Genomic DNA, 16,102 nt, shown 5'->3' with positions numbered 1-16,102 from the left:
ATTGAGGGGGGCGCACTGCGCCACCAATGCTTATTATATTGAGGGGGCGCACTGCGCCACCAATGCTTATTATATTGAGGGGGGCGCACTGCGCCACCAATGCTTATTATATTGAGGGGGGCGCACTGCGCCACCAATGTTTATTATATTGAGGGGGGGCGCACTGCGCCACTAATGTTTATTATATTGAGGAGGGGTGCACTGCGCCACCAATGCTTATTATATTGAGGGGGGCGCACTGCGCCACCAATGCTTATTATATTGAGGGGGGCGCACTGCGCCACCAATGCTTATTATATTGAGGGGGCGCACTGCGCCACCAATGCTTATTATATTGAGGGGGCGCACTGCGCCACCAATGCTTATTATATTGAGGGGGCGCACTGCGCCACCAATGCTTATTATATTGAGGGGGGCGCACTGCGCCACCAATGTTTATTATATTGAGGGGGGGCGCACCCCTTTACAAAATTTGAATTAGAAATAAAATAAAAATTGTCTTTTATCCGTTCATTTATTACATAAAAAAAATTAAATGAATAAAAAAAACTACACATATTTGGTATTGCCTTGTCCGTAACAACCAGCTCCATAAATCTATCACATTACACACCATGTCCGAAAAGCACCTTAAAAAAAAATCATAAAAACTGTTTAAAAAAAAAGCCTTTTTTTTTTACCTAACATCACATAAAGTGCAACAACAAGCGTTTAACCACTTCCCATCTGGGCCATTTGCCCCCTTCCTGACCAGGCCTAATTTTGTAAAACTGACATATCTCACTTCATGTGGTAATAACTTTGGAACGCCTTTATTTATCCAAGTCATTCAGAGATTGTTTTCTCGTGACACATTGTATTTCATGATAGTTATAAATTTGAGTCAAAATATTTCACCTTTATTTATGAAAACATCCCAAATTTACCCCAAATTTTGAAAAATTTGTAATTTTCTAAATTTCAATTTCTCTGCTTTTAAAACAGAAAGTGATACCTCATAAAATATTTATTATTTAACATTCCCCATATGTCTACTTTATGTTGGCATCATTTTGGAAATGTCATTTTATTTTTTTAGGACGTTAGAAGGCTTAGAAGTTTAGAAGAAATTCTTCAAATTTTTAAGAAAATTGCCCAAACCCACTTTATAAGGACCAGTTCAGGTCTGAAGTCACTTTGTGGGGCCTACATAGTGGATACCCCCATAAATGACCCCATTGTAGAAACTACACCCCTCAAGTTACTCAAAACTGATTTTACAAACTTTGTTAACCCTTTATGCGTTCCACAAGAATTAAAGGAAAATGGAGATCAAATTTTTAAATTTCAGGGCGCAGAAGAAAAGGAACTCCACATGGTTTTTAGATGCCATGTCCCATTTGAAGCCCCCTGATGCACCCTTACAGTAGAAACTCCCAAGAAGTGACCCCATTTTGGAAATTATGGAATAAGTTGCCAGTTTTATTAGTACTATTTTTGGGTACATATGATTTTTTGATCATTCATTATAACACTTTATGGGGCAAGGTGACCAAAAAATTGGTTGTTTTAGTACAGTTTCTATTTATTTATTTTTACAGCGTTCACCTGAGGGGTTCAGTCAAGTGACATTTTTATAGAGCAGATTGTTATGAACGTGGCGATACCTAATATGTATACTTTTTCTCATTTATTAAAGTTTTACACAATAATAGCATTTTTGAAACAAAAAAATTATGTTTTAATGTGTCCATGTTCTGATAGCTATAGTTTTTTTTATTTTTTGAGAGATTTTCTTATGTAGGGGCTCATTTTTTGCGGGATGAGGTGACGGTTTTATTGGTACCATTTTGTGGGACATACGCGTTTTTGATCACTTGGTGTTGCACCTTTTGTGATGCAAGGTGACAAAAATTGCTTGTTTTGACACTTTTTTTTTTTACGGTGTTCATCTGAGGGGTTAGCTCATGTGATATTTTTATAGAGCTGGTTTTTACGGACGTGGCAATACCTAATATGTATACTTTTTTTTATTTGTTTCACTTTAACACAATAATAGCATTTTTGAAACCAAAAAATGATGTTTTAGTGTCTCCATGTTCTAAGAGCTATAGTTTTTTTATTTTTTGAGAGATTTTCTTATGTAGGGGCTCATTTTTTGCGGGATGAGGTGACGGTTTTATTGGTACCATTTTGTGGGACATACGCATTTTTGATCACTTGGCGTTGCACCTTTTGTGATGCAAGGTGACAAAAATAGCTTTTTTTGACACAGTTTTTTTTGTTTTTTTTTACGGTGTTCACCCGAGGGGTTAGCTCATGTGATATTTTTGTAGAGCTGGTTTTTACGGACGTGGCAATACTAAATATGTCTATTTTATTTTATTTATTTTTTCAATTTTTAATTTTTTTTTTTTATTCCTTACTTGGGGACCTTTTTTTTTTTTTTACATGTGAAACTTTTTTTTATTTTATTTTTTTCAACCCTTTATTTTTTTTATTTTATTTTACACTTTTCATCCCCCATAAGGTCATACAAGACCTCTGGGGGACATTTGCTTCACTTTTTCTTTTTTTTTTCACTGTTGATTTCTCCTGTAACTGGGGCTGACATAGTAGCCCCAGTTACAGAAGAAATGCACCCCCCAGAGAGGCTGTACAGCGTGATTCTGCACTGTACAGCCTCAGAGCAGGGCTGATCGAGGTCTCTGAAAGACCTCACACAGCTCCTGCACTCTCCGTTCCCGGCGGTCACATGACCGCCGGGCCGGAACAAGAAGCGCACAGCGCTTCCTGCTCTGCAGACACAGCGCTCGGTGAGCGCTGTCTCTGCAGCGATCCGGAAGGCAGGGACACCTGGGCACTGTCCCTGCCTTCTCTCTGGGTTGCCCTGCTGTCACTGACAGCGGGCAACCCGATCAGCAGCTGCACGATTAGCGTGCAGCTGCTATTTCTGAAAGGACGTTTTAAAACGTGCTTTCAGAAATAGAGGTCCACCCATAGGACGTTTATATCCTATGGGTGGACTTAAAGCGGTTAAAAAGGCGCATGTCCCCCAAAATAGTACTAATCAAACCGTCACCTCAACCCGCAAAAAATGAATCCCTAAGGCTATTTTCACACTAGCGTTCGGAGCGGGTCCGTCTGATGTTTCATCAGACGGATCCGCTCCTATAATGCAGACGTTTGCATCCGTTCAGAACGGATCCGTCTGCATTATAACTTAGAAAAATTTCTAAGTGTGAAAGTAGCCTGAGCGGATCCGTTCAGACTTTACATTGAAAGTCAATGGGGGACGGATCCGCTTGAAGATTGAGCCATATGGTGTCATCTTCAAGCGGATCCGTCCCCATTGACTTCCATTATAAGTCAGGACGGATCCGCTCGCCTCCGCACGGCCAGGCGGACACCCGAACGCTGCTTGCAGCGTTCAGGTGTCCGCTCACTGAGCGGAGGCTGAGCGCTGGCAGACGGATGCATTCTCAGTGGATCCGCCTCCACTGAGAATGCATTAGGGCCAGACGGCTGCGTTCAGGGCCGCTCGTGAGCCCCTTCAAACGGAGCTCACGAGCGGAAACCTGAACGCAGGTGTGAAAGGAGCCTAACTAAGACAATCGGTCAAAAAATAAAAAAAACGGTGGCTCTCAGACTATGGACACACTAAAACAATATTTTTTGTTTAAAAGCTGCTATAATTGTGTAAAGCTCTCAGTCATGTTTAGGGATCTATATGTGAGCGTGGCCCTTATAGTGGGACGCTGTCAGCGATGTTTATGGATAGATGTGGGAGCGTGGCCCTTATAGTGTGACGCTGTCAGCGATGTTTATGGATAGATGCGGGAGCGTGGCCCTTATAGTGTGACGCTGTCAGCGATGTTTATGGATAGATGTGTGAGCGTGGCCCTTATAGTGTGACGCTGTCAGCGATGTTTATGGATAGATGCGGGAGCGTGGCCCTTATAGTGTGACGCTGTCAGCGATGTTTATGGATAGATGCGGGAGCGTGGCCCTTATAGTGTGACGCTGTCAGCGATGTTTATGGATAGATGTGTGAGCGTGGCCCTTATAGTGGGACACTGTCAGCGATGTTTATGGATAGATGTGGGAGTGTGGCCCTTATAGTGGGACGCTGTCAGCGATGTTTATGGATAGATGTGGGAGCGTGGCCCTTATAGTGTGACGCTGTCAGCGATGTTTATGGATAGATGTGGGAGCGTGGCCCTTATAGTGTGACGCTGTCAGCGATGTTTATGGATAGATGCGGGAGCGTGGCCCTTATAGTGTGACGCTGTCAGCGATGTTTATGGATATATGCGGGAGCGTGGCCCTTATAGTGTGACGCTGTCAGCGATGTTTATGGATATATGCGGGAGCGTGGCCCTTATAGTGTGACGCTGTCAGCGATGTTTATGGATAGATGTGTGAGCGTGGCCCTTATAGTGGGACACTGTCAGCGATGTTTATGGATAGATGTGGGAGCGTGGCCCTTATAGTTTGACGCTGTCAGCGATGTTTATGGATAGATGTGGGAGCGTGGCCCTTATAGTGTGACGCTGTCAGCGATGTTTATGGATAGATGTGGGAGCGTGGCCCTTATAGTGTGATGCTGTCAGCGATGTTTATGGATAGATGTGAGAGCGTGGCCCTTATAGTTTGTTGCAGTCTGCTATCCCTAAGGTTGTATACCATGAGTAACTAGCACAAGCATAAAAATGATCTACCATTGTGGAAAGATCGAGCTGCTCCCTGTGTGTTAGTTCACTGTCTGCAAACACTGAGCACATGACATGCAAGAGACAGAGCAAGGAGGAGTTTATGGGGGAGGAATATGTAAGAGGGGGGTGGATCTATGAAGGAGGCTGAATATGTAAGAGGGGGGTGGATCTATGGAGGAGGCTGAATATGTATGAGGGGGCGGATCTATGGAGGAGGCTGAATATGTATGAGGGGGGTGGATCTATGGAGGAGGCGGAATATGTATGAGAGGGCGGATACAGGGAGGTGATCTTACACTGTAGAAACCAGGAGCTGCTGATCTGCACTGAGAGCCACAATGCACTGCAGCAGGAAGTGATGGCATACATAAACAGATATGTACACAGTCTGCTGGGGACTGTAGGAGCCATGCAGCAGTGCAAAAGCTACCTAAAAACATCTTAGGAAGATAGATTTGGCTACTAACAGTGAGTAAGCAGTTTAAAAAAATATATATTTGATCCCGGACAACCCCTTTAAATGAAAGTGCAGAACCTCTTTAAGCTAGAAATACAGCAATACTTTTCTGGGTTTTAAAAAACACCCTTTTTGGGCAAAATACACAATTTTACAGATCTTGCTGCATCTGCACGTGTGAAATTCAAGCGTTATATACTGTTCTGGTTTTGATCAATGGTCAGGTAGGTTGACACACTGCTCCAAATTAGATAGATAAGATACATGCATGCACGGCGAGAGAAATAACACTGACAAATTTTTTAGGTGGGGGCTTCACATTATATACCCTCCATATTAGTGGGAGGAGTGGGCTCACATGATTGGTCTTTTTGCAAGAAGGAATGTAAACAGGAAATAAGTTTAACCTCTTAAGGACCGGGCTCATTTTCACCTTCAGGACCAGGTTATTTTTAGCAAATCTGACCAGTGTCACTTTATGTGGTGATAACTTTAAAATGCTTTGACTTATCCAGGCCATTCTGAGTTTTTTCGTCACATATTGTACTTCATGACACTGGTAAAATTGAGTCATTAAAAGTAATTTGCATTTATAAAAAAAATACAAAATTTGCCCAAAATTTTGAAAAATTTGCAAATTTCCAAGGTTACATTTTTCTACTTCTATAATACATATTAATACCTACAAAAATAGTTATTACTTTACATTTCCCATATGTCTACTTCGTGTTTGGATCATTTTGGGAATTACATTTTAATTTTTGGGGGACGTTACAATGCTTAGAAGTTTAGAAGTAAATCTTGAACTTTTTAAGGACCAGTTCAGGTCTGAAGTCACTTTGTGAAGCTTACATAATAGAAACCATCCAAAAATGACCCCATTATAGAAACTACACCCTTCAAGGTATTCAAAACTTATTTTAAAAATGTCATTAACCCTTTAGGTGTTCCACAAGAATTCATGGAAAATAGAGATACAATTTCAAAATGTCACTTTTTTGGCAGATTTTCCATTTTAATATTTTTTTTTACAGTTACAAAGCAAGGGTTAACAGCCAAACAAAACTCAATATTTATGGCCCTGATTCTGTAGTTTACAGAAACACCCCAAATGTGGTTGTAAACTGCTGTACGGGCACACGGCAGGGCGCAGAAGGAAAGGAATGCCATACGGTTTTTGGAAGGCAGATTTTGCTAGACAGTTTTTTTTTTAAACCATGTCCCATTTGAAGCCCCCCTGATGCACACCTAGAGTAGAAACTACATAAAAGTGACACCATCTAAGAAACTACACCTCTAAAGGTATTCAAAACTGATTTTACAAATGTCGTTAACCCTTTAGGTGTTCTACAAGAATTAATTGAAAATAGAGAGACAGTTTTACAATTTCACTTTTTTGGCAGATATTCAATTTTAATAATTGTTTTCCAGTTATAAAACAAGGGATAACAGCCAAACAAAACTCAATATTTATGGCCCTGATTCTGTAGTTTACAGAAACACCCGATATGTTGTCGTAAACTGCTGTACGGGCACACGGCAGGGCGCAGAAGGAAAGGAATGCCATACGGTTTTTGGAAGGCAGATTTTGCTACACAGTTTTTTTTTGACACCATGTCCCATTTGAAGCCCCCCTGATGCATACCTAGAGTAGAAACTAAAAAAAAGTGACCCCATTTTAGAAACTATGGGATAGGGTGGAAGTTTTGTTGGTACTAGTTTAGCGTACATAACAAAAAATAGCTGTTTTGGCACAATTTTTTGTTATTTACAACATTCATCTGACAGATTAGATCATGTGGTATTTTTATAGGCGCAGCAATACCTAATATGTATACAATGTTTTTATTTATGTAAGTTTTACACAATTATTTCATTTTTGAAAAAAAAAATCATGTTTTAGTGTCTCCATAGTCTAGTCTAAGAGCCATAGTTTTTTTACTATCATAGGTAGGGTTAATTTTTTGGGGATGAGATGACGGTTTGATTGGCACTATTTTTGGGTGCATATAACTTTTTGAGCGCTTGCTATTACACTTTTTGTGATGTAAGGTGACAAAAAATGGTTTATTTAGCACAGCTTTTATTTTTTATTTATTACGGTTCATCTGAGGGGTTAGGTCATGTGATATATTCATAGAGCCCATCGATACGGAGGCGGCGATACCTAATATGTATACTTTTTTTTATTCACGTGAGTTTTACACAATATCATTTTTGAAAAAAAAAAAAAAATCATGTTTTAGTGTCTCCATATTCTGAGAGCCATAGTTTTTTCAGTTTTTCGGTGATTATCTTAGGTAGAGTCTCATTTTTTGCAGGATGAGATGACGGTTTGATTGGCACTATTTTGGGGTGCATATGACTTTTTGATCGCTTGCTATTACACTTTTTTTCATGTAAGGTGACAAAAAATTGCTAATTTAGCACAGTTTTTATTTTTTATGGTGTTCACCTAAGGGGTTAGGTCATGTGATATTTTTATAGAGCCGGTCGATAGGGACGTGGTGATACCTAATATGTATACTTTTTTATTTATTTATGTAAGTTCTACACAATAACAGCTTTCCCCCCCCAAAAAAATTAGGTTTTAGTATCTCCATATTCTGAGCCATAGTTTTTTTATTTTTTAGGCGAATGTCTCAGGTAGGGGCTCATTTTTTGCAGGATGAGGTGACGGTTAGATTGGTACTATTTTGGTGGGCGTACGCCTTTTTGATCGCTTGCTGTTGTACTTTTTGTGATGTAAGGTGACAAAAGAATTGTTTATTTAGCACAGTTTTAATTTTTACGGTGTTCATCTGAGGGGTTAGGTCATGTGATATGTTTAGAGCTGGTCGATATGGATGCAACGATAACAAATATGTCTATATGTTTTTTCCCTATTTTTTACAAATTTTTTTAACTTTATTTTTGGAAAAGGACGCATTTTATTTGACTTGAAACTTTTAATTTTTTATGTAAAAATTTAATTTAATTAACTTTTTTTATCACTTCATTATTTGTCTGGGACTTCAACATTACAGGGTCTGATCCCTGTTTCAATGCAGCACGATACATTTGTATTGTGCTGTATTGAACTGTTAGTGTCTTACACTGTAAGATTTTAACAGTTGCCTAGGAGACCCAGCCTGGGGACTGGGCCTCTTTGGCCTCCGTACATGCCAGGGCTTGGGGCTGCCATGGCAACCATCGAGTCCCTGCCACAGCAGCGCGGGGACCGATGGATGAGGTGAGGGAGCGCAAACCTCCCATGTGCCGCGGTCAGCGCTGACCGCGGCATATGAGGGGTTAATCCACCGACATCGGCATCATCACCGATACTGGTGGATGCAGCAGGGATCCGGCTGTCAGTAACAGCCGCATCTATGCCGCTGATCGCGAGACCGCATGTGGGGGAAGAGAAGGATCGTAGGATGAGAATACTCGTCTTCTAGCGCTAAGTGCCGTCGATTTAGGACGAGCATTCTTGTCCTGGGTCGTTAAGGTGTTAAGGCATATGAATGATAGATTCAGAGGAATTCCTGACAGTTTCAAGTTTTTGTTGCAAATAGTTTCAATAATAGAATGCATACTGGGGTTTGTCTCTCGGACAGACACTATTTTGTAAGTGACAAGCAAGTGTTCATTATATTCCATAACATTTCCCCTTTGGATTCTTGATTGTAGAACTTTCCCCGCCTAGTGAACCCCTGGGAATACCATTCGCAATCCTCTTCACCCACAATGGCGACAACCTACCCCTTTTGGGTAGACTCCAGGTTAATCGGACTTATGATAGTACCCTGGGATTCATCTTTCCCTATCGCGGTATGACATCGTAATTGGTGGTGGAACTTGTGTTGAATTCTTTAGTTTTCATTTCTTCTTCACCATATAGAAGCATGATGGTCTGTTCAGTAGTTGAAATCTGAATTTTTTCACATATTTTTCGGACACAGGGTACAATGCAACATAACACTACTGACATTAATACTAGCATCAAGACTATCACCATATCTATCTGGGGGAGGAAGGATTTCCAGTTTTTGAACCCTCCAAAGTACTCATCCCATGGGTCTTTTATCCCTGGGTTACGTTTCAATTCATCTGAGAGGTTAATAAGCTTGTTTATTGCTTCAGTTACCTTCCCTTTGGGGCCAGTGTTATCTGGGATGTAGGTACAGCAAGTTTCTCCAATCATTTTACAAACTCCCCCAGTCTCAGCTAGGATCATATCTAGGGCCATCCTGTTCTGAAAGGCCACAGCAGAAGTAGCCTCTAACTGTTATGCAATTCCTTTTAGGGCATCACGGGTTATTATAATATATGTAGTTTATCCAGTCGACGTTCTTATTGATTGTCACCATTGGGAGTAGGGATTCAAATCCATCTGCCACCTGATCTCTGGCCTTAAACCCGTTAATGACCCCCCTTGGGACTCCTATTGTGTCTATATACACATGTGGGTCAAAGCTTCCCTGTGGGGAGGCCTCCCTTTTTGACCTCCCTAAATAGGTTTTTTGAGAATACCCTCTCAGAGGTGTAGGGTAGAAAATATACATAAACCTCTCAAATGTATGTAAACTAATGCCAGAAGCCTGACTAATAAAACTGGGAGCTGTAATTAGTGATGTGTGAGGAGAACTATGACATAGTGGGAATAACTAAGACATGGCTGGATGATAGCTATGACTGGGCAGTTAATGTACAAGGTTACAGTCTGTTTAGAAAGGATCGTCAAAACCAGAGAGGGGGAGGGGTCTGCCTTTATGTAAAGTCCGGTCTAAAGCCCACACTCCGTGAAGATATAAGTGAGGGACATGAACATGTGGAATCACTGTGGGTAGAGATACATGGAGCTAAAAACAACAATAAATTACTAATAGGAGTTTATTATAAACCACCTAATATACCAGAGTTCACAGAAAATCCACTACTAAACGCGATAGACGAGGCGGCAAATCATAATGAGGTGGTTATTATGGGGGACTTCAACTACCCAGATATAGACTGGGAAACTGAAACTTGTATATCTAATAAAGGAAACAGGTTCTTGGCAATAACTAAAGACAATTACCTCTCCCAACTGGTTCAGGATCCGACTAGAGGGATGGCCATACTGGACTTAGTATTAACCAATAGGCCTGACAAAACAACAGACGTGCAGGTTGGGGGATACCTGGGAAATAGTGACCAAAAAGTAAAAACCTTCCAATTAGCATTCAAAAGAGTGTTTCTACAGGGAGGAACAAAATTACCAAACTTCAAAAAAGCAAAATTTATCCAACTAAGAGATGCCATAGGCCTAACTAACTGGGACAAAGTCCTCAAAAAAAAAAAATACAGCCACAAAATGGGATATCTTTAAAAGCATCCTAAAATCTCATTGCGAGAGGTACATACCGTATTGGATTAAAAGGTCAAGGAACAAAAATAAAACAATGTGGATGAATAGAACTGTAAAGAAAGCAATAAATGAGAAAACAAAAGCATATACAGTAAATCACTAAAACAGAAGGGTAGCATGGAAGCACTGAAAAACTATAAGGAAAAAAATAGAACATATAAAAAACAAATAAAACTGGCCAAACTAGAAACCGAGAGATTAATTGCCAAAGAGTAAAACTAACCCTAAAATGTTCTTCAATTATATAAATGTTAAAAAGTATAAATCTAAAGGTGTCGGCCCTTTAAAGAGTAATGAGCGGGGAGTCGCAGAGAGCGACGAGGAGAAAGCAAAGCTGTTAAATATTTTTTTCTACAATGTATTCACTGAGGAAAATAAACTGTCAGATGACATGCAGAATGTAAAAATAAATTTCCCATTAAAAGTGTCCTGTCTGACCCAGGAAGAAGTATATCAGCGACATAAAAAGATTAAAATAGACAAATCGCTAGGACCGGATGGCATACACCCCCGTATCCTAAGGGAATTAAGTAATGTCATAGCCAGACCCTTATTTCTGATATTTGCGGACTCTATACTGACAGGGAATGTCCCACAGGATTGGCGTATAGCAAATGTGGTGCCAATATTCAAAAAGGGTCCAAAAACAGAGCCTGGAAACTATAGGCCGGTAAGTTTAACATCTGTTGTGGGTAAACTGTTTGAAGGTTTTCTGAGAGATGCTATATTAGAGCATCTCAACGGAAAAAAACAAATAATGCCATATCAGCATGGCTTCGTGAGGGATCGGTCATGCCAAACTAATTTAATCAGTTTCTATGAGGAAGTAAGTTCTCGACTTGACAGCGGCGAATCAATGGATGTCGTGTATCTGGACTTCTCCAAAGCATTTGACACTGTACAACATAAAAGGTTAGTATATAAAATGAGAATGCTCGGAGTGGGAGAAAACGTCTGTATGTGGGTAAGTAACTGGCTCAATGATAGAAAACAGAGGGTGGTTATTAACGGTACACACTCAGATTGGGTCACTGTCACTAGTGGGGTCCCTCAGGGGTCAGTATTGGGCCCTATGCTCTTCAATATATTTATTCATGATCTTGTTGAAGGCTTGCATAGTAAAGTATCAATTTTCGCAGATGACACTAAACTGTTTAAAATTATTAACACTGAAGAGGGCAGTATACTACTACAGAGGGATCTGGATAGATTGGAGGCTTGGGCAGATAAGTGACAGATGAGGTTTAACACTGACAAATGTAAAGTTATGCACATGGGAAGGAATAATGCAAGTCACCCGTACATACTAAATGGTAAAACACTTGGTAACACTGACATGGAAAAGGATCTAGGAATTTTAATAAACAGCAAACTAAGCTGCAAAAAACAGTGTCAGGCAGCTGCTGCCAAGGCCAATAAGATAATGGGTTGCATCAGAAGGGTCATAGATGCCCGTGATAAGAACATAGTCCTACCACTTTACAAATCGCTAGTCAGACCACACATGGACTACTGTGTACAGTTCTGGGCTCCTGTAAACAAGGCAGACATAGCAGAGTTGGAGAGGGTCCAGAGGAGGGCAACTAAAGTCATAACTGGAATGGGGCAACTACAGTACCCTGAAAGATTATCAAAATTAGGGTTATTCACTTTAGAAAAAAGACGACTGAGGGGAGATCTAATTAATATGTATAAATATATCAGGGGTCAGTACAGAGATCTATCCCATCATCTATTTATCCCCAGGACTGTGACTGTGACGAGGGGACATCCTCGGCCTCTGGAGGAAAGAAGGTTTGTACACAAACATAGGAAAGGATTCTTTACGGTAAGAGCAGTGAGACTACAGAACTCTCTGCCTGAGGAGGTGGTGATGGTGAGTACAATAAAGGAATTCATACTAGAGAGGGGTCGTTGATCCAGGGAGTTAGTCTGATTGCCTGATTGGAGTCAGGAAGGAATCTTTTATTCCCCTAAACTGGGGAAAATTGGCTTCTACCTCACAGTTGTTGTTTTTTTTTGCATTCCTCTAGATTAACTTGCAGGATAACAGGCCGGATGGACAAATGTCATTTTTCGGCCTTATGTTACTACATGGTATATGTCCTCCTGTCTTTGGAATATTCTGTATATATGTGACCGTGTAGGTGTAGACAAATAGTAGCAGAGCGATAACTGTTGCAAAAGGCATCATGCAGATTCAGCGGTGGTTTCTTCGATATCTGGAGCTGGCACTCATATTCTTTTCAATGTGATGCGTGGATCCAGTTAGGTCTCCCCTCGAGTTTTACAGAAGTTGAGGTGGTCAGCAGCACCTGGTAAGGTCCCTCATATTGTGGTTCAAGGGTGCTTCTGATATGCTTTTTGCCCACCACCCACTCTTCAGGATTCAGAGTGTGGCTTCCTTCTAGGGAGTTAGGATCTGGAATGGAAGAGAAAACTTGTGCATGTATGTTAGACAATTGTTTACTCAGAACTATCACATATTTGGCAACAGATTCATAATGCATTTGCAACTGTTGCAGGAAATACTGTCCCATTCTTGGCCCTGTCCCAAATAGGATCTCGTATGGTGTCAGTTTGTGTGGAGGCCTGGGTGTGTGCCCGACTGAAAAGAGTGCTATAGACAAGCACTGAACCCAATTGAGCCCTGTCTCTTTGGTCATCTTCAACATTTGTTACTTCAACAGCCTGTTCTGTCTTTCAACTTTGCCGCTGCTTTGGGGCCTGTAGGAGGTGTGATACGCCAGGCGCCGCTGGCAGTGAATTCTGGGCCCTGATCACTCTCAATGACCTCAGGTACTCCGAACCTACAGACAAGCTCCTGCATCAGTTTTTTAGCAGTAGTAGTTGGTGTCTGATTTCGGATGGGTTAGGCTTCTGGACACCCAGAGAACAAGTCTATCACTACCAGCACACATTGAAACCCTTGGCACATTGGCATCTGGATGTGGTTGAATTGTATCCTCTGAAAGGGGTATAAGGCCTTTGGGAGACATTTTCGGGGCGTGGGCTCGGTTCTACCTGGATTACACTCTGCGCAGATGAGGCACGCTTGAGTATGTCTCACCAGGATGGGGGTGATCCCTGGGGCCACCCATACTTTATCAATTAGCTCTTTCATGATGGTTTTGGATTGGTTGGGTGGGCCCATGAGCTATTGCAGCTATTAGGGGATAGACAGTTCTGGGTAGGCATACTCTCTTTCCCTGTGTCAAGAGTCCGGATTCTTCTTCGAGGGCTGACTCTTTTAACCAGGTTTCCTTTTCCCTAGGAGTGGCCTGTTTCTGCATTTGTTTCAGTAGGTCCCATGTGACTTCCTCTTGCTCCAGATCTTTTTGTACTGTCAGGATCTGTTCTGTCTGGGCTCCTTCCTCTTCCATTGCTGCTCTCTTCGCTGTTTGATCAGCTAGGACATTTCCTCTGGCCTCAGGAGTGTCAGTTTGTGTATGGGCCTTTACATTGATCACTGCCACTTGAATGTGCAGGAGTACTGCTGCCATTAGGGCCGCTACTGCTGAGGCATTTTTGATTAGGGTTCCTGCGGCTGTGATGTAATCCCATGCCTTCCATATTAGTCCAAAGTCATGAACCACTCCAAAAGCATATCTGGAATCCATGTAGATATTAGCAGCAGAATTTTTTGCCATGAGGCAGGCTTCAGTGAGGGCAATGAGTTCAGCCGCCTGTGCTGACTGGTCTGAGAGCAATTGTCTTGCACACAGCACTTCATGCTCACTAGTGACTGCCATGCATTTATGGAATTTTCCTTTGTCATCGGCGTACCTTGAGCCGTCCACAAAGAGAATCCAATGATGGTTTGTCAGAGGAGTGTCTTCAGCTTCCATCATTGCGATGCAATCATGATCCTGTTCCTGGTAAAGAGAGTCAGTTGAGGTCCATAGTTCTTCTTCCTGAAGATCTTCTTCAGCATGAGGATCAATAAAATCTTCAGAAGCTTCTCCTAAATCTCTAGTATAATGCCCCCTTGGAAGAGTAAGGAGGGCAGCAGGGTTAAGGATGGGACATTTCTGAATGGTGACATTATCTGGCAGGACCAGACTACACTGCAGTCGGAGGTGGCGTTGTGCAGTGAGGTGTTTGGGTTGTGTCTGCTAGAGGATGGCAGAGATGTCATGCGGAGCCTAAATAGTTAAGGGGTGGCAAAGCACAGTGTCAGATGTGACGTCCAGAAGAGAGCTGGCAGCATGGACAGCTCTGACACAGGAAGGGGCAGCTCTGGCTACAGGGTCAAGGCGCTTAGAGTAGTAGCCCAGCGGTCTGTTGGATCCTACGTATTGTAGGAGTTCGACCTCCGGGTTGTCTGCCTGCTGCCATGGTTGGAGCAAGGAGGACATGGCTTTGATAAACCATGAGGGGCTATTCTGTGCTCCCTGAGTCATCACAGTCCAAGTGTATTGCTTGCCTGCATGTGTGAATGCGACAATCTTCTTTTAATTATCTCTTTGGCCTTGCAGACAGTGTTCTTGCATATTAAACATACCAATGTCATGATGTCACTCCCCCCTTCCAGCTATGGCCCCCTGTCTTTCACTCTAGTATACTTTGTAGATCTGACCACGTACACCCATATGTCTTGTATATTTGATATCATTTACAGTAAAACGGCATGGGGTGGGTTTCAGGATCCGGCAACTGACTGACAATTGAATACAGCTGATTTGGTGTGAATGACACATATCTAGGTGGCCCCCTGGATATTGGTTTGGATAGAATGGTCTCATTTGCATATCTCAAAAATTCAGACTGTTCTCCTGCCACATTCTTCATCTGTTCTTTTATCTCATGTAACTCATACTGTATCTGCAGCTCCTCCTCGGTCAAGTCAGACCGCTGTTTTGGAGTGCTAATATCTGCAGGAGAGGGGAAAGTAGCATGCACGGGCAGTGGTTCTGCTGGGTTCTCATCCCAACCATCCTCCTCCTCCTTCTTCCTGACCATCACTTGAACAACCTGCTGTGGCAAACTGAATGTGCCATCAGGATTTTACATGGGATAGAGTGCTTGAACTTGTGGGTTTACAGGCAGGACGGAGGGATCTGGGTTACCGGAGGTTAACAGTCCAGCCGTGGGCATCGGCTGGGAATATGATGGTGTCTCATGAAGAGCTGTGGGTAGGAGGTACAGGGGAGCTACAGGAATGTGGCTATGTGGGCGTGAAGAACCACATAGGAGACACGTAAACTGGAGGGAGGATTCTGTTGCCCACATACGGCACAGGTTCACCCCCCTTCTTCTTGATTACACCATAATTATAAGGTGGCTGCTGCCCGGGCATACAGTAATATCTTCCTGTCCGTTCAACTTCTTTGGTGCAGTCAAGTCACACCTCCACTGCATTTACTATCTTGTCATCAGCAAGTTTGCCTCTTTTTTCATTTAACAATGCTCTCCATGTATCAACACAAAGAGTGCCACCTTTAGACATCTCTTAATGTTTCTCCAACCTGGGTAAACACTTTCCGAAGTGTTTCCCTTTCTTGTCCGCCATGTACTGCTCTGGTGAGCAGCATCCCTTCGGGACACTTTCAACATTTCCCA

This window comes from Bufo gargarizans, chromosome 2, assembly GCF_014858855.1.
Source record: "Bufo gargarizans isolate SCDJY-AF-19 chromosome 2, ASM1485885v1, whole genome shotgun sequence".
NCBI classification, from domain to species: domain Eukaryota; kingdom Metazoa; phylum Chordata; class Amphibia; order Anura; family Bufonidae; genus Bufo; species Bufo gargarizans.
The sequence above is the reverse complement of the archived record's forward strand: the minus strand, read 5'-3'. Positions refer to the sequence as shown.